Raw genomic sequence first — 26,524 nt, 5'->3', positions numbered from 1 at the left:
TGAAGACATAAAGCAATGGAGAAGCCCAGAGACACTCTAAGCATGATAACTTTTAGACAGGGACTATCCTGTACCTGGCAATAAATGAATTAGTAAATATATCTCAGAAAAGAAGCAGAGTCCTGACTCCACAGGGATAAAGCAACGCTTGATTTCCTGGCAAGTGATCCTCTGTGCTGTGTTGCCATCCAACTCTGTGCCTGCCCATTATGTCCAACAATTTCCATCCCAGTCCCCACAGTCATTGCACACAGCCCCAGGCGAGATCTTACCATTGCCTGGAGCACCACTTCATTGGCTACTATAGAAAAGTCACTCTTGCTGCAAATTCAACTCATTTTTCTCCTAAATCAGGCTGAACATTACTTACAGAGCTCCCTGCAGTGAAGAAAGCACTGGCAGTGACAGCCTCTGCTGCTCTGCAATGTTCAAGGCTTTGGGAGTTGCTACCAACCATCAGTCCTGCACACAGCTAATCCTGCTCTGAGCTGTCCTGGGTGTGAATGAGCAGCACAGATGTCTGCCATCAAAATCCACTTCGGAATATCCACTGAATGCATTTAAAAGAAAATGAACTGTGCTCAACTGGATCTCAGGGCCTGCGCCCTGAGCAAGATCTCTCTTGAAAAAGGCCTCAAGTGGCTCTGCAAGATACAACACTGGGGGATGAGGGGGTTATGGTCTGTTAGCAGAGAGGCTAGAGTTGGGCATCCTGATGTAAAGAGAATGAAAGTATGGGTACCAGAATGCTTTACAACCATAAAATCTCAGATTCTCCAAACTCACTCATTTTGGCCTTTCTGTCCAGATAAGCATGGGGACAGCACAACTGTTGGCAGAAGGAAGCAATCTCTATCCTCTGAACTCACTTCAATTTCTGGGATGGTAAAATACTGACTGTACTGTAGGCTTCCTATGGTCAGACTGTAGGATCACCATGGCTCCATTTCAACCCCCACAAAGGAGGCAGCAGTTTTTCCTCTCTTATTTCTCTGACCTGGAGGGAGCTTATTCCCTGGTGCAGCTTCCAGCCCTGCAGTGAAACAGATGCAACCTCATCATAAGGTCCCCAGCACCCTGCACCCCGGAGGAGATGCAGCACAACACGGGGTGCACAGCCCCTGTCCCACTGCACCACCTCCCCGCCTCCACCACTGCCCATGTCATTCCCAAACACAGGCAGCAAACTGCCAAAGCTTAGGAGTGTTTGAGCCCAATTCTAAAGTGCCCTACACCAACCAATGTGGGGCACAGCTTATAGCCGTCCAGGTACTTTAGCAATGAAGACAAACTCTTTTCTAACTGGGAATAGGCAAGCACCCAGCTGAATCTACAGTGGCACAATAAGTGATTCTGCTTTGCTAGAAACAAAACCAAAAGCAGTTGCTGTGGCTCCACTGACACATGGCAACTTCCTAAACCACAGTAACTCAGTGTTAACTGTTCGGCCATACTCTGCAGTGCCTGGCAATCCATATGCCAGCCTGGAAGGGCAGATAGGCAGAAACTGATGATAGTGCTTTGAAAACACATAACGCTTTTCCAAAGGACCTCCTTGGGGCTGCCTTGATGTGCCCTTGGCAGAGGGTCTCTACAGTGGACTTTCCACCAGCCTCATCTTAGTAGGTGGCACCTCTTTGTGGAAGTAAGGCAGAGTGGGGATAAAAGCTTCATCAAAACTGACTAATTACATACATAAAATTGCTGGCGAAGTAACTGTTGGAGACATGAAAAATATCCTGGGAGATTTCACTGAGAAAAATGCTTCCTTCATCCCCCCCCCACCGGAATGTTCATATAAACCTTACAGGCAATAGAGGAGAAGGATACAGTGTCTATAAGCAGCTCAAGCTGTTTCTCCCTCTAGGATATTTCGAGTGATTTGATTCAGCTTTCTAACGTTGTTCAAGGTAGACTCCATCTCCCCTAGCACTCATCAAAGCTGCTAATAGGTACTTCAGAACTCATAAAGAGATGACCAAATCTCGGGCATTGGGGACTTCGGCTCATTTATCTTCCACAGGCAGAATCAGATCTGATTTTTTACACTGCCTGCTCAGATGCTAACGCAGTGCGTGCTCTGTGCGACTTCATGGAACATTCCTTACAATAACAGCCTGCTGTGAAAACAGAGGAAGGCAACACAGGCTTCATAGGGCTTCTACATTTAACTACATACAGATGGAAGAATGATGGAAAAAAAAAGAAGAAAAGGGAAAAAGTTGGTTTTCAAAGTTGGTTTTAGGGAACAGGGGAGATGAGAGGTTGTGTTTGGATGTATACCAAGATCAACACAAACCTTTTTCACACAAAACCTCCTAATTTGTATAAATAAATACAGCAAAGCCCGTGAAGCCTGAATATCACATGCCCTATAAAGATCTGTTGAGATCTCAGATTTTTAGTTAACATGGAACAGGTGGATCCATGCCCCTTTCAATAAAATCGGAGCGCTGCTTATTTGGATCCGATCCCATGAATTGCAGTGAAATACTCCTCATTTTACAATGAGAATCTCATCATTATGCAGCTCCTCACATCATGCAACAATTAGATCCAGGTCCAGATATACAAGTGCTCGTGGAGTGACATTTATGTGGTACTTGAAATATCTGCACATATTAAGGACAATTTCATGGCTAACTAGCGAGAAGTGACACTTAACAGTCCCTTTTGTCAAAATGACTGTTTTGATATAAAAATGCTTCCCGCTGGAGATAAAGATGTGCAAACCTACACCAGGGGGATTATATTTAGGACAGAGTTTTTTCTTTTCTTTCAGCTAAGCTTGATTTCACTTGATGCTCAGGACTTCTCTGCTGTTGCTGACTGCGCTGTGAGCTGGTCTTGAATGCAGTTCTGTAGCCCAGAAAGAAACACCAAAAACCTCTACGTAGTTTCCCTATATACAGTAAATAACCTCAGATCTTTCCAACACCGTCATTCCTGACGCCATAAACTACACGTATTCAGTTATTGTGCTTCAGAGGTGGTAATTCTGAGAGCTGTGGTGCAGGTTGGCTGTGGTGGTTGCTGGATGATTGAGATGAGCAGGTGTGGGGCTTCCCTGCTCCCTGAGGCCATTTGCTCAGCCCTGGTAACCTTGAAGGGACAACACAAGGCTCCATCTGGCAGAAGTCACAGTGCTGGGATCACAATCCAGAGGCAACACTGTCTTCTTCTGCCTGGGACTCCTGGGGATAGGATCACGTTCTACATGGTGCTGTGGGGTGGACATGAAAAGGCTAAGTTTCTAAGAACTTTTAGCTGTTCTTAGAAAACCAATGGAGCATTTCACTATATCAAAACCCATAATTAGAAAAGCCTTTCTGCTATCTCTTCATATTAGACCCCTAAAAATCAGCTGCTGAGGCTTCTTCTTCACCAAAAGAGAAAGACACCTTAAGTGTGGTGCCTGTGACAGGTCATGCTGTGGGGACACACATCTCCCTCCCACAGTGAGGGACACAGCACAGCCTATGCCTATGGGAGCTGACACAGGCTGATCACACGAGCCAGGATGGATCCCACCCTCCCTGTCAGGTCCTCAGTTCCTTGTTTTTATTATGACTTGAATTGACATATTTCATTACGTACAATCGCCCTCTGCCCCATCAGACATTCATCACTCGTGTCAGCTTTGCTTTTCCAAGCTGCTGCCTGATTAGCCTTTTTTAACAGAAATTCCCCACCAAATAAACGTGGCCATGTACCTTTTGCTCATCTATTGGGGGACACCATGGCAAAAAGACTACCTGGACTTTTACTGGATAAAAAGATCAGAGGAAGGATGGAGGCCACAGAAACCCCAGTTCTGTTTCCAGCTCCGCTGCTGGCTGGTGGCATGGTCCTGGCTGAGCCTTTCCTGGCTCATACTGGGTGCCTGCAAGTGCTCCCCACATCTTCTCTTTGGAGCTAAGCAGCTCATCAGCCATCACTGTGCTCTGTGTGTCTGTGCCTGCTATAGGGAATGTCATTTGTGCAGAAGCCTTTAGGGGAAAAATGACTCTCATCTTCCTAGAGGTGAAAAAGTAATGGTATAAGGAGGCAGTTGGCTGGAAGAAAGACAAAATTAGGGAAATATTATCCTATATCCCCTGGCATTGGAAAAGATTACAGATGCCACACAAGCTCTTACAGTGGCAAGCTACACAAGGGCAGTCAGCAGGATCCATTTACAAAGAGTAGGTCATCCTCAGCAAATATGATTAACTCCTTGGAGTGGAGGTGATGATGAGAGCTGACAGGCTGAGGCAGCAGACATAATTGACTTGGACTTCCACAAGGCTTTTTTCTTTTTTTTTTTTTTCTTCCCTTTTCCCATGCAATACCATATAAAAGACTTAGGGTTAATAAGCCTGGCATTGATAGCAAAATTCTCAATTGGCTACAAAAAAGAACGACTTGGTAAGCAAGGTTAGACAAGTTGGAAAGTGGTGATAAATGGATACAGATGGGGGATCAGTGAGAGGTGAGAGAAGAGCACTGCTTGGAGCAGAGGTGGGGGCTTGGCCATGCACCACAACACAGAAGGGCTGTGAGCACCTGACCGGGGGGCACAAAGCTGTGGGTGAAGGAGAGAGAGGCCAGAGTGTGGGGATGGAGTGAGAAATAGGCAGGGAACAGACAGCTGTTGCTGTGAAAGGCAAAGTGCATAAAATGCAGGAAAGGGACGAAATGTAAAGACTCAGGGAAAGGACAAGTGGAATTGGTTCTTTTCTGTAAAATGGTGATTGAGAATAGGATGCGAGGTGGCAGTAGAAAAGCCCCCCATAGGTAGAAGAGGGTACAAATGTCAGGGGGTAGGAAGATGTTTGTGTGGGTGTTATAAAGCAGGCTTCTCTTTTGTTCTAGACATCAGCACTGAAGTTTATTAGTGGCAAACCTAATTTCTTTCAAACTTTCCACTTCTATTCTATGAGCAGTTTACCCAGAAAGAGAATGATGTGTCTACTAACTGATCAGCATTATAATCTGTATCCTACTCCATAGTCTGTACCAGTTCAATAGCTGAGAACATCACCGTTTTCAGTGATTTCTTCCTTGTATTCATCAGCCCTTTTGCATTAAAGAAAGATTATCTCAATTTTATGAAGATCAAAAAGCATAAAGATATTAAATCTCATTATCAGCTGTCAGAATTCTGTCACAAATCCTCCAATGCTTCAAGATTTTCTTTTCCATTCCTCAGGGGCAAGGAAACTTCATGATAATCAAATAATTCTATTCTGTTAGTATGTCCCAGGCCTTTGGAGGACCTTTCAAATAGCCGAGTGAAAGTAGCGAGCGTACGGCCTTTGCAATACTTTGTTTTACTGTGCAAACAAAAGGTTGCTTACGTGAATGTTTGCAGAAAGCAAGTATCACTGAGGCAAACACGTGGCCTCTCATAGATAAATGCTTTTTGCAATATTTGCCCAGCTGTAGTGATTTTTCAACTAGCAGTTGGAAGAGTGACCTCTGATTTGACCTTCAGGGACAGGTTCTCAAGCCACAAGCTGCTGCAAACACTGCTTCTCAGCAGATTGAGATGAGCCGACATGCATTGAAAGCACAGAATTTACAGCAGGGAAGCTCTGCCTGTGCAGTGAGAATAGGTGCCAAAGTTCAGACCTTTATAAATTCAACAATTTAGTCCTGGATTGAGTAAATAGAAAAGCTCATCAACTTCCAAAAGGTGCAAAAGCAAACCCTGCTTGGTCACTGACAGTGTGAGTTGTGTTATTTGCACTGGTGGAGGAGATATTCTGAAGCACCATGAGCTGCCACATTTCTTCCACGCATCAGTGGTAGAACTTCTGGGACAGCAGAGCTGGGCTGGAGCTGAGCATCTCTGATATTCCCCTTAAATGCTTCTAACACGTAAGTAGCTGCAGATACAAAATACAAGTTTTCTAACCCAAGAGTTTAACGTCCAACTGAATACAAAAGCAATAAATGGAATATTGTTCATATCAAAATGTAAAGCAGAAAAAATTGATGGTGGCAGTGGTAAGGGCTACATTAGCACGCATACAGCTTTGATTTCATTTTACCACTGCAAATGTCTGTCCAACTGTAAATAGCTAACAGCATTAAAAACAGCCTGCTCCAAACAACCACTGCTTAGAATGGCCAAAACCTTCAAGTTCAGCAAAGCCCTCCAAGCTCACAGTGAACATCCATCACACCACACTAGTGGGACATAACACGTACCCTGGCAGATCACTGACCTGGGGTGACAGTGCCAGGCTGTGATGTCCCATTGCCACTGCTTGTGGAGATGCACAAAAGAAGGTGGGTGAAAGAAGTCATCACGTTGCATTCCTCAGTCTTGTTTTCCTGAAGTGCCAAAGCCATTTCACTTGTGCCATGTCTAACTTGTCATTACCTTTTGTGTGTTTTGGACTTTTTTCTTTAGCTGTACACTCAGAGAAGGAAAATATTTCTTCCTTTTCTTCCTTATTTTTTATTTTTATGCTTCCTATGCTAAAAACCCTCCTGAACTCTTCTTTTCTGGACACACAAAAAGTGTAGTAACTTGACACATCCCAGCAGAGCACAGCGCTGGGTTATTTGAAGACACAACGTTGTGGATCATATGTACAGTGTCCCCCAAGGAAATTACACCCTCCCAGGCTTCAGCCGGAATCTCTTTGATGACAAAAGGCTTATTATTACAAATGCAATGCAGACCTTCAGGTCAAGCTCTTACTAATTTTAGGGGTTTTTCCTTTATCATTTCTTGACTGTTTGGGGAGTACATATGCAAAGGTAACTTCCAGTTCAAGGAGTAAAGACTGGGTTTAGCAAATCAATAAAAAACTTGCTTAACTCCACACACAGGGAACAACAATTGAATTAATTGGAGACCTCATGTACTGCACACTAAGGATGTGCTTTTTCAGCTTTAATAACTGCATTTAATGAAGTTTAAACTACAGAAAGACATATATATGTAAGCCTACTGAAATCATGCTCTTCCTCCCACTCTGTCAGAGCAGTAGCATTCATTAACTCATCATTCTGCAGCTGGGTAACTAGGGCAGGACTTGCAGTAACTAGTATAGCAAGTTGAATTATTCATTATGAACTTTTTCTATGGAGAAATGTGTCTTTTTCTTTTACTCACAGTTATACATGAACACAATGATTTTTTTTTTAATTTGATTTTTTAATGTTTTCACCTTTCATGAGTAGATATTCCAGTAAGGAAATGGTGCAAACAAGCTATGCACCGTTGGTCATGACATGATCACAGCAGGACTGTGCTGAAGAGCTCCTCTCTGAGATGTGCAACTGGTCACTGAAGTTATCTCATTTTTTCTGTTAAACGGGCTGAACAGAATGTGAAACAAAGACTATTTTACTGCTGAGAATTCCTCTGATTTGCCCTTCAAAAGGAACCTTGTCTTTTTAAGATTTCCCAACTCCCTCAAAATGTTCTTGCTTATCACCAATATTTTGCCTGTTTCCACCTCTAATGGCATAGCATTCCTTTGGTCTTAACAGCCCATTCCTAGCAAAAACTTTCTGAGACTCACTACCAGGTTTAATAAGGCTCCCAGTGGGAAGAAACTGAGATCAACAAGGGATGTCTCTGTGCTTATTATCAGATTGAATCTAAATGGTGTCATTCCTCAGAATTCATTAGTTTAACAACATTCCCAAAATATACTTGGCAGGTTGTAAAAGTATCCTTTCGATTAGATTACTTAAAAGTTATAGATTTTCTTTTCTTTGTGTATATTTTTTACTGAAAACTTACTCAACTTACATATTGCCCTGAAAGTTTATTCTTCATTGGAATTAACACAAGAAGCACTGGGAGTATTCTTAGCAATATGCTTTTGATTAACAGATCATATTTTGAATGTTGTTAACAGCAGAATTTTAAGTGCAAGAGCTCTTGTAGACAGTCCCACTCTGAAGCTGCTGGCATCAGCAGTCCCTGCAGGAGAACACGCTGCAGCAGAGCAGAGGGGATGTGTAAGCCAGATAACCACGGCCATCAGCATTTCCAAGACCAAAATGCTTGGGCAAAAGAAGCCCAGATCAGGTGAACAGAAAGGACCCAGTAGCCAGAAGCCAGCTGAGTCACCTGAAAGAGTGGAGTGTTATCCATCTACATAGTAATAGTCATAATTTTTACAAATGTAGAAATAAGTACTTATGAAAGCTGCTCTTTACCTGCAGAATCCCACTTGTTCCTCACCAGCCCTCCCAGTCCATCATAAGTGAGTGGAAGCTGATGCTAGTTGGAGTCACACAGTGCAGAAACAAGGGCAGAGGTCCTTCTGAAATAAGGACCAAATCCCTCTCAGCATCAGGACACAGCCCACAGGCCATCTGAGAGGATGACTCTATGCTCAGGATAAAGAGGGATAAAGTCCCACAGAGGAGAAATACTACATGTTACAAGCCATGGTCGTAGAATCATAGAATCAGAATATCATTAAGGTTGGAAAGACCACTAAGATCATCTAGTCCAGCCTTCAAATCATGCCTATGACCTCTCTAGATCATGTTGTTCAGTGTGACATCTACTGTTTTCTTGAACACTTCCAGGGTTGGTGTCTCCCCCACCTCCCTGGGCAGCTATGCCCCTGCATCAACACTCTTTCAGAGAATGAATTTTCCCTAATATCCAACCTGAACCTCCCCTGGTGCAACTTAAGGCCAGTCCTTCTTGTCCTATTGCTGTTGCCTGGGAGCAGAGGCTGACCTTCACTTCACCACAACCTCTTTTCAGGGAGTTGGGCTAGGAGAAGCCTGAGGACCTGGGCACTGGATGATGCCTTCTCTTACCTTCAAGAAGAAAATAGTCTGAGCACGGTTGTCCTTCCCTGAGCCTTCTTGGAAAGATGAGTTATGCCGGAAAAGACATAGGGCACAAATTAGTTTCCAGCTGTCTCTTGTGTAAAGATGTCTCTCAGGAAAGTTATTACCCTGCCTAAGAAAATCACCAGTGCCTGCTAAGCTCACCTCAGCTTGACACCTTCAAATAACATCACAAAGATAACAGTGAGCATTTGGCATACAAGGATTTTCTTGGGCCAGCGTAACTTCTATTTGCAATTCATAGGCTTGGCAGAATGATCTGGGATTTTTCAGTGGCTTTCTCTCAATCCCCAAAATAGATCTCATTTTAAAAGAGGTGGCTTTTTTTCTGACCTATTTTTAGCTTTGATATTGCAGTCAGGAAGGGAAATCCTCAAAGATAAATCACTGGTTGAGATATGATGCCTTGAGTCTGAGAGATATAGAAATATCTTGTACTTTCCTTCCCATCATTCTGGGAGAGACATTTCTTTCTGATTATCTGCACAACACTGCAATACTACACAGATGTTTTGTGCCAGTAACATTCAGTGAGCTTGCATAGTCTCTGCCCCAGTCACCTTCCCATTTAGAAGCTGAGTATTTGTTTTCCCCTCCAGTGCTCTGCCTGTGCAGCAGATTAATCCCAGCCATACAAGGTGGTGCATGACAGAACAATATAAAATAAACAATTTGTAACAGAACCCGAATCATGTTCCAGCAACAGCATGAGCATGGGGGACATGGGGACAGCTAAGTGAAGAAGGGGGCTTGTTCATTATTAAATCACTGCTTGCTAACCTGCTGGTACACTTGAATCAAAAAGGATGGAAGATAATAAGAAATTAAGAACCCAACATTGACAGCCAACTGTATGCACAGTGGAGCGTGCAGTGCAGAGCAGAAATTTGCTGGTTGGATGTTTCAAGACAACACAGGCCAAGTTGATCAAGATGCAGAACCAACTTAAAATACTTATCATATACATGCAACAATCAGAAAAATCAACACGGTGGAATGGTGGCACAGGAGGTATAATAAGAAAGAGACTGAAAAAGTGTTACAAAGGAAAAGTGCTCACTGATCTCCAAAGATTGAGGCTCACAGAGAAAACTCCTCAAGGGAGGGATCTCCAACCAGACATCCTTCCACAGTGGCAGTCAGCCCTTAAATGGGACCTAAGAGAAGTGGACTCCTTCCAGCCCCACAGCTGAATTGCCTTCACCTGTGCTCCCAGGGCTCACCAGGTCCCTTTCCCAGGTGCTCAATCAGGCCATGATTCAACAGTTACCATACATATACATACATACATACATACATACATACATACATACATACATATATATATATACATATATTTAGGTTTATTTCCATGGAAGCTATAACAGATAGAAAGAGTACAATAACACTGTTTCATAGAGCAAATTCTCAGGTACAAAATGCTGTTTTTCAGCACACTCACTGCTATTAGCTGTGCATTTTCACCAGCAAAGAACAAGAGTTGCATGCTGCACTCATAAAAACCTGCAACAGTGAAGGCGCCCCACTATTTCACATCTGAGATGACAGAATCATTGCTAGGAAAATGTTGCCCACACAGCCCATCTTTCATCAGCCTGAACAGATGGAAGTCGGAAGGCACTAAATCCATATCATACAGTGGGTGAGGTGGGACTGTCCAGCCAGGATTGGCAAGGTGCTCTGTAGTCCTCAGACTGGTATGGGGCCTGGTGTAACTGTGTTGCAAGAGAAAGGTTGTCTTCTTCTCTGACCTGACTGGAAGTTTGAACCATCAGCTCAGCATCATGCTGTAGTGGTCAGAGTTGATGGCTTGTCTGGGTTCCAAGAAATCCAGAAGGATCACCCCTTTCTCATCCCAGGAGAAAGTGCACATCACTTTAACTTCTGAGGGCTGAGTCTTGAATGTTTTCTTCAATTTGGAATTCACATGTTGCCACCCCATGCACTACTGTTTTGATTCCATTTTAACAAAGCAATGTGACGTGATGAAGAGGTATTTGTGAATTGATCACACCTATGGCCAAGTGGGGATCTTGGTGAGTGGACAAATAAGCCATGAGGATGAATTTTCCTTGTGCTTCGTTCAGCACTGTGGGGTGTGCCAGGCTTGGGTTGCCATTTCTCTCCCTGTGAAAGTTCTCCTGGTCTCATTTCTGGCAATTAGAAGGCTAGAAAGGTTGTCCTGTCAGGGTATTATAAAGCAAAGGTATTCAGTGACCCCAAAAATTCTGAGTGAAGGACTAAACTAACGCCGCCTTGTTTACACAGCACCCTGTAGCCATCTTAAGCCCACCGGCTCTTCTAACACCGTAATGAATATCATGTTGCAGCAGGACGACCTCTTCCAAACAAGAGAGCAAGACAAAGCAGATCTTCATATAAGCAAGCAGAATAAAAACAGGCTGAAGAAACTTAGTGCACACTGAGTTAGATGGGAGCTGAGCATGCTCATGGTAGAAATACACTCGTACAATTGTGGCAGTAGAGCCACTTTAGGGGATTTTTTTTGCCTCAGTTTTCTTGAACTTTATTTTTCAGTTTCTCTTTTCTCCAGTGTTGGAAAAATCTGCATCAGAAGTTAGTTTGGGACAAACACTAGCTGTTGCCACACTGATGAAACATTTATTGGGAACAAGTGTCACTAAATTAAAAGACTGCTTCTTAGCAGCTCTATTTCAACAGCAATACTTCTGTTACCTCACAAGCAAAACTGACAAAGCCACTTTGTTTTCTTCAAACATGAAGGGATATTTTGAAGTAAAACCCAGTAAAATGAACTTGGTTATATTTCATTAAAATGGGCAAGGGCAAGAATTTTCATGTTATAGCCACTTCTCTCCAAAGAGCATCAAAGCACTTTGCAAACCAAATTGTCCAGCTGAAAGCACTTCCTGATCTGGGCAGTCCTGTCAGACTCTTGAAAGTTTCTGCCTCCCCTTTCATGAGCAAGGTTGGCTTCATCAAGACCTCATGACCAAACCCAAAGAGACGCTGAATGCATCCTGGCCCTGCCCCATCTCTCTGCTAGATCTCGTTAAGCCTTTCAACAGTGCCAAGACAAAGGGAATGCCCCATTACAAAGATGGATAAACTGAGTCACTGAGCTTTTAGAGTGACTTGCCCAGGTGCTTGACACATTGGTGAAATCTCATGCACCTTGTCCCACCAATCGGTTTCCTTGTGGCAAGTGGGTCGGAGAAGGATACGGTGCTGGATAACTGACAGAGTGCACAAGTATTGTGCCAAAGCTGATGACTAGATTTACTTAGAGTGGACTCATTGAGATCTTGGAAGGTGGGTTAATCTGCCTGGCTGAGCTGTGAGGGCCAGCTGAAATGCCAGATGGGTGCAGCACTGCCTGCCCTCATCTGCTAACCACCAAGTGCTCCACTGCCTGCTACAAATTGCTTTACAGCCCAGGAAGCATTACCACATCAGATGCAGCACGATAGCAGTGGGAGGGCAGGAGCAGCACTAACCTGGGAGGACCTGTTCAGAACTGGTCCTGAACTGCTGGGGGATGTGCAGCAGGTCTGACATGCTTCACATCTTTGCCAGAAAAGCTACTCTCAGCATCCCCTCTTCTCAACCTCCCCCCAACCCCACGGAAAACCAAAGGATGCGGTGGCTGCCTGTGCAACACTGGTTAGCGTAATTACTGCAGGGAGATGGCAATCTGGCAGCTGAGCCCCAGCAGGGAGGGTGATGCCAGCCCCTCCTGCAGCACACACAGGTCTGGGCAGGAGGCAGCAGGCACAGGACAGGATGTGTGGATCTGCCTCTGGTGGGGCTCAGGAGGCTGGGTCAGAAACTCTAGTTTCAGAACATTCAGTGCCATGGCAAAGCTGGCTTTGCCATCCTCATCACTGGGTACTGTATCATATTGAGAGCTCGTGATAGGAGAGCCTATCACCCTGCTGCCTGCCGGGGTTTGGGCAGAAAATACAGGGAGGAGGGGATCTGCCGTCTCTGCCATCACACACATCTCTGAAGGGCTGGTAGATAACACCCCTCTCTCCATCTGCTTCTCTAAAATCATTTCACTCCAGAAAATCTCTGTTCTCACCGTGCTGAAGAAGCTAATTCCTGCTGCTTCCAACAGGCATTGGGTACCTGAGGATACTTGCATCTCTGAGATGATGCGTATGGGCTCCAGAGGCTAAAGCATAAACAAAAAGAATTTTCCATATGATTTTAAACCTAAATCATATCTCATACAAACGAGTCAATTTGCTCTGTATAAGCTGAGTTCTGGAGCAGCCCTTGCAAATGAAAGCAGTACACTCCTCTTGCTACTCTCAACAGAAGAATTTTCTTCTTATTTCTTTCTATGTCCAAAGATTTTCTGGCATCCATATAAAGGTTAAATCTTGCCTGAAAGCATTTGCCTTTCCTATTGGAGTTTGATTAACTATGGCAGAAATGATACTGTGAAGTGAGAGCTCTGAAGACTGGAGTGGTATCAGACAGACAGACGTGGGGGGAGAAATGAGGCTTTTTAAGTTTTTGAAGCAGTTCTGAATGAGGTCTAAATTGCACCAAATAATGTGCTTAAATAAACTGCTAGCAAAGGAAACAGCTGTCGGAATATTATACGAGTACTTCTCTGGATCCAAGTATATGCCCTACAGTTACGGAACAGAAAATTGCCAAATGAAGATTTAAAGTGACAAGACCTGTGTGTGGCACAGCAGCAGGTAGAACAAGAGAGTCATTTAAGCTGCTTTAAATGTGACTGTCCCATGCACTGAGTATTGACATTTTTCAGTAGCTGCCTCATGTGTTTTTCTCTCCGTGCTTTGTTAACACAACGAGGTTCAGATCGCATCTAATGGTTTAAAGCAAAGCTATTAAACAGTATTTACTGCCTTAGGAAATTCTGATTTAGATTTACTATCCAAATAGAAACTGCTTAGGACAACACCCAAAAGATACAAGGCAAAAAAGAAGAAAAAATTTCCTAAGCCCCCATTTCTTCTCCATACACTACTTTGAAATTAAGGAACTATCATGGCCATGGGCACATAAGAAAGCTGGGCCCACCACCTGGGTGACTCTTTTGCAGATATTGTGCCCATAGCTAGACATACTAACCACGTGGCAACTTCAAGTGGGCAGTAATTGCCAGCTATGTTGTCTTCATTCTTTCTAAAGAGAGGTAAGGACCAGCAGGTGTATCACTCCTCTTTTCTTTCAGGCATTGTCTTTACTGCTGTGAAAGCACTTCACAAGCAGAAGTGTGATAAAAGCTCTTTGTAAGGCAGCTTTTCGTCCTTATGCGGTGTGGGAAGCTGAGATGTGACGTGTAGCTGAAGAGTCTCTGCACTTCCCATCATGGGCAGGAATTAAGTCTGAGGGTGCAATCTGGGCATTCACAGTTTGCAATCAAGTGGAAATTTCCTTTTGACCTTGGAGAGGAAAAGGGAAAGGATTTCTTTCACTCTTCGGAGTTGCACATATGTCAACCCATGTTCAGCTTCTGACTGAAGAGCCTCTGCTAGCAACAGAATGAGTTAATAGTGCACATCAGCACCCAATTCCGTGCCTGGGCCTCCGGCTCAATCACCACCGCCTCCTCGTGCTCCCTGCCTCTCCCATAAACCTGAGAAAACACTTCGTCAGTGCAACACAAATTAATGCAAAGAGAGCTCACCAAAGAAATGCAAAATAGCCTAAAACATTTAGATGACTTTACATGCATTCTTAAACACTTGGCCAAGTTCTGCCCGTGACTCTCTGGGCAGAGAAGTGTGTCAGTAAGCATGAGCTCTGATTGCATAGTGGTGGGCCTGGGAGAAGGAGAAAAGGGTTTGGGTTTTTAATAAGCAAAGAACGCGAGTCAGCCTGCCTAGCCAGCTCCAAGATGAAACATTCCAACCAATCCATCCCTATGGTATCGTGGTGGCTGTATTTTTGGAAACTCTGCTTTTTTACATTTCTATTTTCCCGTGGCTCTGCCTCTGGACCTCATTAATCTCCATAGTATTTGCAAGTGAACAATTGCCCTAATTCCATCTGGCTGGAGTACAAAAAAATAAAGACTTCAGAAAAAAAAAAAAAAAAAAGGTTGCTCTTTTCATTCTTCTTCCCTTTCCCTCCTTATTCTGGAAATGCCTGGCAATTTAACACTTAGCCACTTGTTAATGATATTTCCAGAGTTAGGCTGGTTGGTACAACTTGAGAAATTGGATGATTAATAGCTAGGCATATGAGAGTGCTCTGTAGGCTGGGATGCTGCTGTTGCATTGACCTTGTTTCACGGAGGATGATCTTTTTCAACACCACTGAACTGAAATTAGAACCCAAAGGTGTGGACTTAGACCTTGCTCCTGCCTGCACCCAGTTCTCTTGTGTTTGACGGACTGACTCACTCTGCTTAATGATGAATGTATGAAAAGCTTCCATTTTCGGAGCCAAAAATAAGGAATATATCTGCCGGTGTCAGTGGATGTAAATTAGAAATGAAAGGATGGTTGATGGAAGAGGCTTACTTTTTTTTGGTGATAGGCAGCCAGTCACTCACACCATACAGGAGCCAAAGGGCCGCTGCTGGAGGATACAGCAAGCTAAAGTTGGATAAACTCTGTAATGAAAAGTTGCCTGAGTTACTTCTTGGAGGGTTCTGAATGGGGTGAATTTTCTGATCTGAATGAACTTCTAAGGGCACCAGAACAGGACCTCAAGATCCCGCTCTTCTGAAATGAATGATATCAGCCTACAACCCTGAAAAAAGAGAGCAGTCAACATCTGAGTTTTCAGCTCAGAAGAGAATCAGCATCTCCGTGTGTCTCTGAGCCACTTCTGTAGTGGCTTTTACTGCATAAAGCTCAAAACTGGCAAAAGCCTTTCCAAACACGCATCTGTGATGTTTGGGCTTAATTTTAATTTTCCTCCAGTCCTTGGTCATATTCCTAATAGCAGCAGACCAGCACAGTGCTGCATTCCTTCTCATTTGATGCTGGAAGGTGTAGCTCAGCACCAGGCACCTCAGAGCAGCACCGTGCTGCAGCTGGGAGCTGGTGTCTCTCCATGGAGAATGTTTTAGTTCTAGATTGAGAAGTAAAATGTAGAATTAGTGAAAAAAAGTGATCAAAATTGCAGCTGAAACATGCGCAAACACACAGAGGAGGAGGAGATCACTGTAGCCTTCATGCCACCCAGCTCCACTGAGTTATGAAATGAATCCTGATTTACAGGCAGGTAATTAAGAACAGATCTGCTGAGTGAGAGCCTGCAGCTCCTGCTGCCAGCTGGGTCCCGTCGGGCTCTCACCTCTCTGCTGCTCTTTGGGCTCCTCCACCCCTCCAGCTCTGAGTTTGCATGAGGGCTTTTGGGGGTTTCTTTTTCTTTTTTTTTTTTATTTTTATTCATTCAAGCTTGCACTAATCCTTATTAATACCACTAGCATAAAGTAAGAGCTGGAGAAAGAGCATGGAAAGAATACAATTGTGTTTTCACACACAACTACCAGTCCTACATTACTATAAATCAAGCAGAAATGGACTTCTATGACCATGTTTTAAAGACACTGGTGGGCATGATCACCTTACAAGCTGCATGTTTTAAACAGTTAAGATCGATTACATGCTTTACCAATGTCTCTAGTAGAGAACCTAAATAAAACTCTCTGTCCCTTAGCCCCACGTTACAGAAATGAAGCTTGTCCTCAGGTCAGCAGCCAAACTTCAGTGAGGTCCCATTTGCTCACTCGCTGTTCCTGCTGATGTCTGGCAGAGCTGGCTGGGCACGTCCACGAGGCTTTGCATTCTTTACACAGATTGGAAGGTGGGGAAATTAACTGAGAGAGGGGTTGTTATGGCGGTTTTTGTGTTCAAGTCCCAGTGTAGGTCTCCACAGGCTGCAAACTGTTTCAGTCTGTATTTCCCTGCCAGCAAAGCATTTCAGCATGTGCAGTTTTTGCTCAGCTGATGAACAACACTGACTGTAGGGCTTGAGGAGCTGCTGCTCCACACTGGGGATCCAGCCAGCAGCTCTGTTAAAAGAACGGCTCCATATTCGTGAGCTGAAAGTTCTCAGCAGCAGAAACTGCCTTCTTTTAGATGATGATGTACTTCATTTCAAGCTCCAGAGAAAAAAGCAGACGGTACTCCTGGACAGTCATTAAATCCTCTAGAAAAACACATCCCAGCCATACACAGCTACCATTTATGATTTGTAGTGATGTAGGTAGTGCCAGATCCAGGGAGCTGGGAGCTGCATGTCTACAGATATATCGATTATAGGGCATTTTGTACTGTTCTACTTCTGTTACTTGATGAAAATGGTAATCACCTTCTCTAGCCCACACACTTGAGCTCACATTGATATGAATTTGGAAAATACTATATTAAATGAGTTATTCCAACTTTATCCATTTCCTAATAATGTAATGAATTACTGGTGGGTAGTAGGAAAAAGAAAAAGAAACAGAGTAGTATTTCAACAGAGGCAGCTATTGAAAAATGCAAAGTGGAAGGAAAGTGTTTTCCACACCACCAGATTATGAGCTCTGAAATATTTTCCTATCCAAAACTAGGACGACAATATGAAAACAACCCTCTTCAAGTGCTTTTACAAAATGAAGTCTCCTCTAATGCAAGATCTGGCCAGTGAACATGTAAAGTCTTCTGCTAAAAGCAAAAGTCAACTTTAAAAATACAGGGAGTGACTTCAGAAGAAAGGACAAAACGCTTAAAAATTATCAATTTGAAGTCAAACTCATCCGCTCACTTAGAAAAGTTTGATTTTGATGATTCAACATCTCCTGTGGAAGACACATATCTCAGCGGGTCTCAGCTGTGCTCAGTGCATCTGACTCCACCTCCCAGAGCCACTCTACTAAGATGCACCACTTCTCGGGGAAGCTAAACAAGCACCAAAAGTGATTGCTGAAGTCTCTGCTGTTACTAACACCTACAGGAATCTAGGGGTAGAGATAGGCCTGGCCTTCCTTGCAAGAACTCAGTAAAACCTAAAATAAAACCAGCGGCAGCAGTGTTAGAGTTCTGCTACCATTGCTGCATTGATGTTTCAGAACCCAAGCTGTTGCAGGCCCACGGGAAGCTTGAATGTGCAAGGCTGAAGTGTGAGGAATGCACAAGGAAATGCTGAAATACTGCAATATGTTGAAGATTGGAGGTCCAGTTGTAAGCACAGTCATTCTTGGTATAACTTTGTGCACATTCATAGTGCAAAATCACATGGTCTTGTTGAAAGCTTTGGACATGCTCTTTGAGCCATCATCTGTGTTTTTGGTGAATCTATGGATTACTGAAGGAAATCCACTTTTCTGGAGAAAATTGTTCATATTCTGCCTATCTTTGCATCCAGTTCTTTGGTCTGGCATTAGGAACACTGCTGTGGCCAACAACTCCCTCAATCAACCCCCATACGCTCATAAAAAAAAAAGGAAAAAAAAAAGACAGAAGGGAAGAAAAGGGAAAAATGAGGAGAGGAGAGGAGAGGAGAGGAGAGGAGAGGAGAGGAGAGGAGAGGAGAGGAGAGGAGAGGAGAGGAGAGGAGAGGAGAGGAGAGGAGAGGAGAGGAGAGGAGAGGAGAGGAGAGGAGAGGAGAGGAGAGGAGAGGAGAGGAGAGGAGAGGAGAGGAGAGGAGAGGAGAGGAGAGGAGAGGAGAGGAGAGGAGAGGAGAGAAGAGAAGAGAAGAGAAGAGAAGAGAAGAGAAGAGAAGAGAAGAGAAGAGAAGAGAAGAGAAGAGAAGAGAAGAGAAGAGAAGAGAAGAGAAGGGCAAGGGAAAAGCAACAATGAAACAACAACAAAGCAAATAGGAAAAAGCCAACCTGCACAAATGACTTAACAAAAGAAAACAACAAAACAACTGCACAGAGGATAGCTACAAATATGCTCAGTTATCCGCAATATAATGACAGCATTTAATTCAATCTGAGCATTATAGTTACACTGTTTTTCTCTCTGTCACTGGGATGTGTACTGCACACAACAATCTCTGTGGATTTGTTTCTTTTTTTTTACAAAGTGGGAAATTCACAATGATAAAGAAAAAAGGCAGCGAAATCTCCAAGATGCCCTCTTTCTCTCTTTTCAAAGACTGGTAATGAAAAGGAAACTGGCTGCATTCAGAGCTGCCAGGCTATCAGATGGAATGAAGTAAAAAAAATAATAAAAAAAAAAATTAATGGCATGCTAAATATGTTGTTGAAATGCACTGGGAATAGCTTCACGTTGAGAGGAAAACAGCTTAAAATCATGTAAAACGGAGGTCAGGCGTGAGAAGGAATGTGTCTGTAGAGAATTGTGTGCATGCTAAAAGCTGCCCGCAAATTCTAAATACACACACTGAGAAGTGCACAATAACATCGTCAAATGAGGTTTTCAGATGGGGAATTATTTGCATCCGCAGCTATTTTGGGTTATGCCTCATCACAGCATACTTTTTCACTTATGACAATCTTGCATTTAGTGACATAAACAAATATGAAGACAGGGGTCACTACGTTTTTTTTTTGCAAAAAATCAAGAACACAATAAGAACAGCCTTGATTTGCTCCGTTAAAAACGTTGAATGCTTTTATCAGTTTTGATCACAGAGGCCAATTTCCTTATAGCTCTGTTCTCTAAGGAACTGAGGTTTGCACACTCACGCTCTGGGCACGCGTGTAAGCACGCTGAAGTTTTGAAACAGTTGGATGGCTTTAACTGCATTTGGCAGAGGAATGGGTCTCGAAATTATTAAAGTTCTAAATGTTTTGCGAGGGGAGGGAAAGTGCAACTGATACCTTCATGCAGAAGCTGCATGGGACCTCAGCTTGGAGGCATAGAAACGATCAGGTTTCCAAAGCCGCACAGTTCATGCAATGGCTTTCTTGATCACTGCAGCTATCTAGAAGAAACATTTTGCATTTAAACAAACAAAGCATCAAGCCTTCTTTTCAATCAAAATGCCATGGCCCTCCATGGGGCTCCAATGGAGGTTGCTTGGAGGATGGCATCACAGCTCCATCACCTTACACGGGTGGCTGTGCACATTAGCCTCGAAAGAGCCAATCCAAGAAAAAGGTTAAAGGAAGTATAAATACAGCCAAAAACTCCCACTGAAATTTATTTTAAGCTTCTGACTGATGTAGGCTCTCATTGCACTTTATAGAGAAGAATCAAAGCTGAATAAATAGGGAAGAGGGACTGAAGGAGTGGTGCAGAGTGAGCAGTCCCATTGGCACAGCTAAGCATGTGTGCTCAGTGACAGAGGCAAAGAGAACAGCACAGATACACTGACTGTGAATGATAACTGTTATTCAGCTGGGGAAAGGAAGCCTCAGCAGCAGTGCTGGTCAAGGAGAAACTTTTGTCACTGCAATAAGCAGCAACCCTGGAAGGCAGCAGTCCCAGGAAAATAGCATTTTGAAATCACAGCCTCTGAGAAGCGCTCTTCTAGGAACAGATATATAAAAAAAAGAAAGGCAGCTGATGGAAAAATGAGAATGACACTCTGTTTTCTAAGCTATGGGAAGGAAATCTGATGTCAAAAATCATTGGGTATGAATTTGTTCCTCGAGTCGCTGAGGCCCAAAGGCTGAAGTGCCAATAGATGATTTCAGAGAATATTCTGATGGGCTCCAGTCTGAGGGAAGAAAAAGAAAAAGCCTTCAAGGCATTTCCATGAGAAATGCCAGAGTGGCATTATCCAAAATGACTTTCCAGTTAGAGAATTGCCTCCATTTTTAGCGCTTCTTATTCGCCAGGCAGGTTAATAAACAGAGAACCACATCACTGTGTTTAAGGGAAGGTCTTAAAGAAAAGGAGCCCCTGTGCAACCTGCAGGTTTCCCAAGCCAGAAATCTACTTTCCAAAATAGAAAGAGTTAACACGCTGCTCCCTACACAATGCTGCAAAATATCTTGGCCAGCTGCAGTGCTTACTGCGTAGTCTATAGTCTCAGACAAGTCTGTTGTCTTTAAATTGCATTTACATGGATTTTCTTTCTGGTTTTCTATTTGTTACACTGCGTTAAATAAATCTGGCTTTATTCAAGATAATTTGGATTTATCGATTATTACTGGGGACAATTACTCTGAGTGATGTCCCAGGGGAAGAAAATGAACCTCTGGTGAGGGGCGCAGCAGCTAAGGAACTGTCACCACAGTTAAAGGCACAGGAGAGCTCAGAGAAATACCGCAGAATATCGTTCTGGCTGTACTCACTGCTCCATCTCAGGATGCTACCAACCATCTAACGGGCGATTAAAGACTACAGCTTGGGGGATTTTTCATCTGTGTACCACTGCATTCAAGACCGTACGGAGTCTCCCCTGCACCAGCCCTGCTGTGTGTTTAACCCGACTCCAGGACCTGGCCCCCACTTTCCCAGCTGTTAAATGCCAATAATTGGAGCAGCTGTCAGATTTTGGGCCTTGGTGGCTCGTAGAGGAGAAATATCAATTGTACATCCTTTTCAAGTTTCTTCCTCGCATTGCGCTTTATATAGAAGTCATGTGAGGTTAAAGGTAACATCCTAATTTTGTCTGATCTTGCATTTCCTTAAGAGGGAGTGCTTCAAATCCCTTTGACACAGGGAGAAACCTTGTCACCAAACAAAACAGCCAAGCAGCATGGAACCAGATTTAAAAATCCATTCATTTGCTGTCTGTTTCTGTTTAAATAGCAGCTCCTGTACTCGTATAGGTGGGCTGTAAGCAGAACATCACAGAGCAGATGTCTGAGCCACATCCCTGGGTGGGAGAACAGCAGCATCACATTGACACAGGGCCGGCAGTGAGTGCCACGTGTCACTGCTTCTGCAGGGAAACCCCAGGGGGAAACTGGGTGGTGCCAGTTTGGGGCAGTGTTACATCTCTTAAGGATCATTTTTCTTCAGTATAGTTGAAAAAAATACAGGGAGAAAGAAAAAAGATTCCATGAGAGGCAGAACTGCGCAGGCCAATGGATGCTGCTTTCAGAGAGAGGGATAACAGCAGTTCTATCTCCATCCTTGAGCAGCCAGTCATAATATTCTCACTTGCCTGAGTCCTGCAAGCAAATAGCAGGGAACTAAAGAGGCATCAGATAAATCCCTGCCTGTGCTGACAAGTCATGGAACTGGCACGGTGGCGTAGAGAGGGAGTAAATGGGAGGGGGGGTGTGATAAGGATTATTGCAGCATTTTTTCTCTCAGTAGGGCTGGGATTTGTGTGCGCTGCTGTTCACTTGCCTCCAGCAGAGTCAGTGGACAAGGAGAGAGCCCAAAGATTTACAGCTGTTTGGAGGAGAAAATAAAAAATCAGGGCAGAGGCAGAGAAGCCCTCACTGCTCACACGCTGCTGGGGACTATTTTTTTGTTCACTTTGTTTTTATTCTTTACTTAAGAGTTCATCAATGTTTAAACGCACAGAGAGCCCTTTCTCACAGGGCAACAGCAGCTAAGGAGAAAAAGAGAAAGGAAAAAAAAGCACTTCTGTTTTGAATACAAACTCCAAGTAGTGTATGGGATTCACACCGAGCCACCAAGAGCCCCGAGCCCTGCAGGCTCCAGCATGGCTTTAGCACACCCAGTCCCAGGGAAGGGACATACACAGGAGTTCAGAGATCTACACACACAAACACCAGATTAAGGAAGACCTCTGTGATTCACTCCATTTCTCACATTCATTCCGGTGGCCACCCAAATCAGGCACAGTCTATTAATGATGGGAAACCAGGGAAGCCAGGGAAGTCCTTAGTTTCTACATTCATTTGATCTTAGATATGTTTTGTTATGTACTCCTAAGCACATCTGTTTATCTGTGTTACTTATATTCACTGCTGTAGCATCAGAATGCTTTGTAGTCTTTAAAGTATTCACGTTGAAACTTCGTTATCGTTAATACTTTGTTCTCATCACACAAAATATAGAGCTTCTCTGCCATCATGCAAGATGCAGGATTTGAAAAGGTGGTTCGAATGGTGAAGCCACCCTGTGTAGGTGAGCATCCCAAGTTCCTATCCACCACTGCGAATGCTTCCACTCCATTACACCTAGCTAGGAACCTCCATTTGGCCATGCAAATCAGCAGAGCAGATGTACTGCAGAAGACAAATGTATCTAATTTCCATTAAAGGCAAAATTATTTGTAGGCGGCCTTCCACACTATAGAAAATGAAGCCTTTCTATAACACGTTGATATCTCTGAATTTCTCCTCATAAGTGTCTTAGGAAGCCCATAAAGAAAGCTAAAGCCTGAATAGACTCTAACAGTCCTTCACCCTACAGATGATTAATTTTTTTTTGTTTCCCTGCAGTAAAATAAATGAAGCAGACAGGTATATCTGTCTATTTTAATACAGAGGTTGTTTCTTCCCAGTTTTATGTTAGGGGAGAAAAAATCACATTGTCATTCTCTGGCATTCAGGAGGAGTGTTTACCTTCCCTGGAAAAAGAGCAAATTTAGAATGAGAATGGGGGGAAAGTGAATCACGTCACAGACAGCAACTGTGTTTTTGGATAGTGTGCAATAGCTGTGCTGGATTCTGAACAGAAGCCCAGCAGACAGAGAGATCCTGCACAGATTGCAGGAGATGTTGTAAGTACTCACACATTGCAAAACACAGGACAAGGAGGAGACACAAGTGTGGCACAGTAAGTGCCAGAATCTCTTTTAAGCAATGAGCCAGAAATGTATGTTTTCAGCATTTCTACTTTGTGGTTCCTTCAGATAAGGGAAACAACCTGAATTATACAGAAAAGCAAATAGGAACAATCCTGGTGAGAACTTTTGAAGAAGGAAGGCAAGGAGTGCATGGACCAGTCTGGGACGCTGGACACCTAGGACCCCGTTGCACAAGGCAGAAATCCTCTCAGCTGCTCTGGGCTCTCCTGATTCTGGGATGCAGGGAAAACATGGTTTCTCCATCAAGAAATGAGTCTGAAGTCTAACATAAGGCATCACCAACATGTCTTGGTGTGAAGCATGTCAAAATGCTTTACTGGCAAGTCTGGGAGCTTGTGAGCCTTTCCCCATGACATGAGCACTCCTGCCTTCAGCCACAGCTGGGCAGCTCTGCTTTGCATTTGGCTTCCTGGTGGTGGATAGGAGAGGCCATTCACTGATGTTATTGCATTGAGGATGCTCCCCATGGTAGTACAGAAGTGACTGTGTTCTCCAGCATGGCTTCAGATCAGTGCTATGTGCACAGCCCTCTGAGCCCCACACCACACATGTATCCTCTCCAGTCCCACACCACAGCCACTCTCTGGGCCCATTATCCATATTTAAGCCTAGAAAATGGGGCTATAGGTTTCTTCCACCCCAGTGTGGAGGAAGAGAAAGGGATTTCAGCCCAGACTGCAAGCGAGTGTCAGCAGCATTATGCTCTGTTCTTGGTGGTGGAGCTTGCTTACAGGATGAGGGAGATTTTTATTATTATTAATTATTATTTTAATATTTCACAGCTGTCCTAGATCTTCTACTATCAGATGCAGTCAAAATATTGCCACACTTCAAAGAATGATGAGCTGTGCTCTTGCTGAGTGTGTATTAGAGAGAATTTCACCTAACCCTCCAACAAATCTTAGAGATCAGTGCTCAGTTCCCCAGTAGCTCACCCCTAAGGCATTACCTTCTGTGAATTATTATGGAAGAATTGTGTAAGTTTCAAGAATATTTGTTAAAAAAAACCACAAAACAAGTAGAGAGTGGAGAAATAATACATATTTCAGGAGTATGAGCAACATGCCCTGAGATAACTGGTATTGTCCTTATTGTGTGCTGCCTGGTACCTAGAAATCTGAAATGTGTCCACCAACCATGTTCCCCTCCTTCTCCTGGAATATATGAAGCACACCTGGACCATTAGCGGAGTGCCGTGAATCAGAGCAAGATTTGGTGGCTCTTAATCCACTCCCTGATGCAGTGGAGTTGGAACTAGATGATATTGGAGGTCCCTTCCAATCCAAGCCATTCTATAATTTTATGATTCTGTGATTAATTCTACTACAGGCCTTAGAGTACAACCAAAAAGTGCTGCAAAATGTATCATCCAGAAATACCATCTCTGAGCTATCAAAACCCCACTGCACAGCCTGCTCACATGGCACCATGGGCACTCAGAGGCATTCATACCCTCAACAGCCTTCCTAAGTGCTGCCTGAGCTGTTCCAGAAGAGATTTGAGCCACATCCCTGGTATTTTATTTCAAGTGTCTTTTCTGTAACTCCCTCCTCCGTAGGTTAATGAAGACTTAAGCACTCAGTCTCAGCAGCACTGATGTAACGGCTGCTTATTGCCTGTTCCATCTCACTGACTTTTATTGTGATACTTAAACCAAAATGGTGAACTATTACACTTCATAGCCTGCAAATAAAAGCAGAATGTTAAAAAGCAGAGGCTATAACCTCTGATCCAGTCAAAATTGCTCTAAACATCTAAGGCTCATAATCTTGAGACATCTTTACTCAGCGCCAAAAGGGCAGGGAATGGCCTGGATTATCATCCACAGCGTGAGACGGACTTTAATTGTAATGCTGCAGCATCTCCTTTATCCCATTCGTGCTCCAAGATAACAGGAGAAACCCTCAGCCAGCACGTGGAGCAGCTCCATTAGCATGAGCAGAGCCAACTCAGCTTACGTCAGTGGAATCTAGCCCATTAACTGAAGGACTTGAATAACCTGCAGAAAGCAGGAGATATTGGTTCTCCTTTTATTAGGAGCACACAGAGAAGACACTGAGTCACTGTTTCTGAACATCCGTCTGTTCTGCGAGTCATCACATCCACAATGCATTTCCAATTATGCACTGTACTGGAGCCACTTGGGCAGCGCAACACCCATCTGCAGAGCCAGGAGGTCCTGGGGTCAGGCCCACACCAAATAGAAGAAGGGAAAGAGTTGGCTCTTGGGCACACTGTCAACCTGGGAAAACTCAGTGTCTGCCTGAAATTCTGTCTCAGCTTAGAGAAGGATGGATCTGCTTGTTGCTGTCATCTCCTTATGTGCATGCACATGTGTTCTGTAAATTTTGAACTGGCATTGTTCTTAAGAACCTACTTTAGATATACTCAAGTCCACCAGTCTGAATTTAATTCCCATTTCCAGGAGGTGGAAAAGCACTGTTGTGTGTATTAAATGCAGTTTGGCTGAGCGCCTTCAGCAATATGACTTCCAAGTGGTTAAACTTCTCTTATGTAGAAAACTGAGGGATGTGAAAGGAGGGACATGGGAATGGAGATAAAACAGCACTGGGAACACTGTTAAAATCAATGGTGGCGTAGCTACTCAGAATTTCTGGTTTAATACAGAGTGAGAAATCGAAACGGTTAAGTTGGAAGGGTGAAATAGTTTGAGGGATTTCTGATCTTACCCAAGGCAATGAAAGTTGGTATTCCCACAAAAGGGACTGTTCGTGTGGAGCCTGTCCATGTTTCAGAGCTCGTCTTTCTAATTGCTCCTGCTTTCCTCGTTGGTAAATCTGAGCAGGTTTCTAGAAGCCTTCAGGGGAACTAAAAAAAGGGAAAATCTCATATTAATAATATGAAAGTCAGAAATGGCAGTGATTTAGGAGGACGTTGTTCCTCTAAAACATGTCCACTAAAGCTGAGAGGTTTTCTGGGTTGGAGTGATGTCTCCAGGACCTCTGCTAGAAGCCGGAGGACTTTGGAATCTGAGATCGTCTCCCATAGGGAACACCACTGCAGCTAACCCTGACTTAATGGGACACTGGGAATTTGTCCAGCACTAAGTGGAAGAACAGAGGTAAGA

This window comes from Gallus gallus, chromosome 20 (genome assembly GCF_016699485.2).
Source record: "Gallus gallus isolate bGalGal1 chromosome 20, bGalGal1.mat.broiler.GRCg7b, whole genome shotgun sequence".
Classification (NCBI taxonomy): domain Eukaryota; kingdom Metazoa; phylum Chordata; class Aves; order Galliformes; family Phasianidae; genus Gallus; species Gallus gallus.
Note: the sequence above shows the minus strand (reverse complement) of the source record.